Source organism: Hibiscus syriacus, unplaced genomic scaffold, assembly GCF_006381635.1.
Source record: "Hibiscus syriacus cultivar Baekdansim isolate YM2019G1 unplaced genomic scaffold, ASM638163v2 tig00112289_pilon, whole genome shotgun sequence".
In the NCBI taxonomy this organism is placed as follows: Eukaryota; Viridiplantae; Streptophyta; class Magnoliopsida; order Malvales; family Malvaceae; genus Hibiscus; species Hibiscus syriacus.
In genome coordinates, this window is record NW_024063295.1 from 717,657 (window position 1) to 723,656 (window position 6,000).

A 6,000-nucleotide genomic window follows, 5' to 3' on the forward strand; every position below is an offset into this window, starting at 1 on the left:
AGTAACTCTTGAAGACTATTTTACCGAGAGCACTCCATATGACTAAATTTATTTAAAAATGACCGAAATACCTCGAGCTTTGAAATGACTAAAATACCCTCGAATTTTAGAATGACTAAAATACTCTCATGACTTGGATTAAGTGAATGTCTTTGGATAAGTTCTAAAAATATCGGTAAAGCTTAAAACACTATAATGTCCATAAGGATTATGTCGGCTTCTTAATACTCTTACACTACAGAATAATGATAGATAGTACATGAATAAAGTTTATGTCTCCTTAGGATTTGTTGAAGAAAGACTCGTGAAGGTGAACTGTTTAACTTCATAGTGCATTCGATATAAGGAATCGACATCTGTGAAGCGTTCTTATAATATTTCTTAGTAAGTACCATAGTGATGAGATCTGTTAGTTCAATTTGACTTGGTAGTCGAATAAGTCATTAGAAGTATCCAATACTATTAATTATCGTTGATCCTTATTATGTTGTTTTATTAAAGTTTCTTTGAGAATTAAAGTGACTAAAATACCCATACATGTCTGAATATTGGAATCTTTTCTAAGATATCTAAAATCTTGAATAGTCTTGAGTCACAGTTCTTAAATACTTTTCTGATGTTCCAAATCTTAAATCATAAATTTTCATAATGTATCAACTCTCGAATATTCAATTGATCTATTAGCTATCGAGCCCTTTAATAGAGATCTCATTCATGAAATCAGTTCAAAGTCTATCCGAAGTTCTTCCTTCCATTTTTCTTATAATTATTAAGTACTCTTGAGAATAAATTGGGCTCACTAGTGTGATCTATGCTCATTTGATTTTCTCTGATTTAAAAATGAGATTTTTTCCTCTGATTTTAAGCGTATGACCCTATTATTGACATAAAAGCATAATCTCTTATTTATGTTTTCTAATACAAGTATATATGTGTAACACTCATTTCCCGTATACGTCCCAATACACGAGTCACATATGTCACATGACTTTTAAAACATTTCTGTAATTGAAAACCAGTAAAATTTTGTTTCTATAAATAAAATATTTTAATATAATAATAATGATAAAATGTTCATTAACTAATATTATGTAAAATAACCTTAAAGTTCTAATATAATAAATACTACCACATCATAACTCAAATACATTCCAGAGCATCATCATAAATCTATTACATGCCATCTAGTAATATCAAAATTAGACATAAATGTCATACAGTTACTGATGAGGCAACCTTTAATTTACGATGTCAACTGCACTCCTTACTCCGCTCGTATGCTATTACCTACGAGTGAAACCATCACACGCTAAGTATTCACTTAGTGAGGCATAATAATATAAAATAGGCTTAACCAAAATATAAGCATATCATAAAATATCAAAATACAAATTTAATCGTATAAATAATAATAATACATAAAACTGACTTGGTAAACCAAATTTCTTTAACATAACTTGCGAAACAATATTTAGTATGCCCAGCATATCTATCAATCAATATTTTCCAAAGTATTCATTTATTTTCCCAATGTATGTCGAATGAGAATGCAAGGTACATGAGTTGCACCTAAGTGCTAAACAAAAGTATAGGTTATGTGATGACATCAACACTATACTAAGGTAACGAAATGGTAATTCACAAACTCATTATGAATACCATGGGTGCACACATAGTGCCAAAATGGTAATTCACAAACTTATTATGAATACAATGGATGCACACATAGTATCGAAAGTACACATAGTATTGATACGAAAATGCAACATATGCATTAAACAAAATCGATCGTTAACCATCATACACAAAGTATGTCGAAATGCACCTATGACTCTCAATGCACATACAATAGGTCTTTAAGTCAAATTTGCGTATTAAACATTTATTCTGAAACATCGATAGTTGTTAAAACAATATAGAAGTTCATCCATCTATTTTAGGGTAGTTCATACCCTAAAAGTTTTCGTAAAATCATTTTCATAAACTTTATGAAAATATTTCAAAATACGATAAAACATGTTTTTATAAAAGTATTCGAGGTTGACTCATTGCAGTCGTCCTCATATCATATAAGTACATAATAAATGCACACACTTGGTATTCCTCAATATTATGCCTTAATGTAGTCTACTATTCTATAACTTTATCCTTGCCTTTTTGTTTGCTTGTCTCAAGAATTTGATTACGATCTACACAAGCATCCATAATCATACATACAATATAAAATAAATGTTATTATACTTTCTAACATTTATACAAAATAATAATACTCAAAAGTACTATTATTTTGAATTCTTTTAAAATTCATCTAAAATTCATCCTAACTTTTTCTTTTTATTCATAATGGGCCATTGTCATAAATTCTTCAATTAAAGCCCAAATAAGCTCAATAATTTTCCAGCATTAAACTTACAACCCAATATCTCAACAATACCAAAATTACTACTTAAGTCATTAACTTTTTCAATGTTCACCATTTTGTACTTAAACTTTACCAACTTTCCAAAATGGCTTAATTTCACATCATAACTTCAATTTCAGCCCTCAAACAGTAATTTCCATTAGTATACATCAAATATTAACAAATTCGAATTTGCATAAACGAAATAAACCATCCACTTAAAATTTCAACTGAATAGTATCGGTACCCCTCTTACAGTATCGATACTTCTCTTCTATGATACAAATACCCACGTCAGTATCAGTACCATTTTTACATTCTGGAATTCCATTTTTCAATTACAGTATTGATACTTTTCTCTTGGTATCGATACCTCCACATCAGTAGCGATACTACTTCAATCAGTATCGATACTATTCATCGTATTCATACTCTTTCCTTTAATTTAACCTTATATATCTGTACTGTTCTTCCAGTACCGATACCCTTACCCAGATTTTACTTATTTCACTTTGATTTTTACCCAAATTTCACCTAAATCTCTCACTCTTATCTCCAATCATGCCATCAAACTCATTATCACTTATCCCAACTAACTTACATTCATTAATCTCCTTATAACATCCAAATTCTCCAAAGAACACTTAAAACTAAAAATCACATCAAATATTCAAACATGTTTTCAATCATTTCTAAGGCTTAAAATTTCTTATTTACATCTTTAACAAGTCAAATATGCTTTTAAAATCCAATTACTAACCAATTTCATCAATTCACTTAAAACCCCATTTTACTAATTCACTAACAATTCACTAATCTCTTAGTTTTATTCATCCTTAAACTTTCCTTAAGCTTCTATATCACTCAAGGCTTCAAAACCAACTCAAAAATGAAAGGAATAACCAACTTGAAACATATCTTACCTTAGCAATGGAGTTACGAGGAAGAGAAGAAGAAGAAAAAGAAAGGTAGAGAACCAAAGTTCCAAACTTTTCCTTTTTCCCCTATTCATCACTTAATAAATATCTTTAAAAATGAATATTAAATTCATTTCCTACTAAAAGACTATAATGCCCCTCCATTCTTCCATCCTTAATTATAAGTCCTAAACACAATTTCCAAAATCAATCCTTGTACTTTTCAATTTATTCAAATTAAACCACCAAATTTTAAATCCTTACATTTTAGGCACTGGCCCGATGTTTGGGGTATTACAATTTGGGTCATTATTTTTTTATATTACTATTTTATTGTTTTGGGTTGGTTATTATTGGAGGAAGTGTTTCACACTTAGTCTATGACTTGTAAGACCTTACTGTATACCCTTCTGCTTCGTCCACAGGGTAAGTCTCGAAGGCTCCTTTGCTATGTGCGTAGGGTAAGTCCCTACCTAAGGATCCTTTGCTTTAAGCACAAGGTAAGCCCTTATCGCATTCTCCTTTTTTTTGTGAACAGTGTAAGTCCTTACCGTAAGCCCTTATGCTATAAGTATAAGATCTTATGGGTGTATGGTTTAAGGGAACCTACACTTTTTGGTGTTTGAATGGAGGAAAATCGGATATTTTCAATTAAATATTTATCTTCCCTTTAAAAGTATGTTTTGATGAAATAAATTATTACGATGTGGGATTATTTGTACATTTTTCTCTCCATTGATGAAACACACTAAACTCTTCAACTCAATCTATGAATTCTATCTTTGTCTGACTTTTCCAATCTATATACTTCCTGACTGTTATTCTGATGATCAATTAATAAAATTTCAACTCTTCTATGGTGCCTATAGATATCGCATCACTAAAGAATTTTCATGTATTACTTATATATGTTTGTCCTTTAGTATCATTTGGTAGTTTTTTATTACTCAGCTTTCCCAAAGCTCGCTCTATTGCTTACCATTTCAGGTTAAAGAGAATAATTATATTCTTTTATCGACATCAATTTTTGAAGTTCCTACGGCGTTGCTTGTGGAGTACGACGCATGTAAGTAAGGGACATGTAGGTTTCAAGTTTTATATTAGAGTCTGAAAGTTGATTTTATATTATGTATCAATGAATTCTATTTTAATGTCAGAAAGATGTTTAAATGTGTGTATATATATATATTGAGATTATTTTACGAATTTTAAGTTTTATTGGTTAATGTTTTATTTTCTTGGGCTTTAGAGTGGGTCGCTCCGATGGTTCTAATGTGACACATTGGATCGGATTACTTATCTAACTGTGATTATATGCTTAAATTTATTTGAGGTTACCTTTAATAAAAACATTTTTTATTAAGATAAGGTGTTTACAAGTAGTATTTGTTCTAAATATTCTCAACCATTTGACAATGAACGCTCATTACTATGTTGTAGCTGCTGTGCTTAAACCTGTGACTTCTAGGAACAACAACGATTATTTTAACCACTAATATAAGTTGGTTTGTGAACCTTTAATAAAACATTAAAATTATTGATTGTGATAGTAATTTATAAAATTTATCTATTGACATAGTTAAAATTAAACCATTTCATGCAATTTTTCATTATTATTTATTTATTATAATATAAGATAATTACAAGTGGTAGTATCATTAAAGAGATTTTTAACTTGTCGGAACCGTCTTTCGGTTGGGCTTTGACTTGAAATAATTGGGTTAGGAGTCGCCACCGACCACTTTAAAATGAATTTAGGTGGGTCGAACACCATCTTGTCTGATCTTCGTCATACCAGAAACGTGTCGGGTTCGGGAGTCGGTTACGGTCAAGGAAGGATTAGCACCCTTGAACCGCCCTTTCGGTACCAATTAATTTATTATTGTCTTTAATTGCGAAAATAGAAAAATTTAAATTTAAATTTAAATTTCCGATTCGAATTGCTTATCTTTGATTTGTTGGAATTATCCCTAAAGTCAAAAATATTGTTAGGTCGTAAAATAAAAATCAATATGAAAAAAGAATAAAAAATATTAATATAATAATACAAAAAAATAAAATAGATAAAAAAATATAAATAAAATTGATTAAAAAAAGGTAAAATAAAAAAGAATAAAATTGTGTACTTTCCTTAATATCGTTGGCCATCAAGGAATCCCAGTTTCCAAGGGAATTTTAAACCCCAACTTAAAACAACGCACTAAGGATTTCAAGCCTTTGACAAAACAGATTACTATAACTCAATCTAGATTAAGACTAACGAAACAATACCTGTGCGCAAGGCCTTGTGACCAAGCAAAAATTGATGCTATGCTATTAGTGCTGGTTTCACCTCCTTTCTAATGAACACGTTAGTGGCTGGTAACCGTGCCATGGGCTGCTTCAGCTTCAATAGTCTTCTTTGCCTTGGGTTGCTTCGTTGCTGTACCATTTCATTTCGTCCTCAAAGGTTGTGTGGGTAAACCTCGAAGTCAACCAGTCTTGGTAGTCGACGTTGTTGAGGATGTTCTTGTTCTTCAATCTTCATTGTATGTGATCTATAGCTTCCACCTCCAAGAACCTTTGCATGCGTCAGTGCGTACTGATAGGACATACTGGGTTGAGAAAGTGGCGATGGAGAAGGAAGTAATGCTAGCGGCGGCGCCACGGCCTCTGGTTCGGCTTCATGGCTAGTTGTGAGAC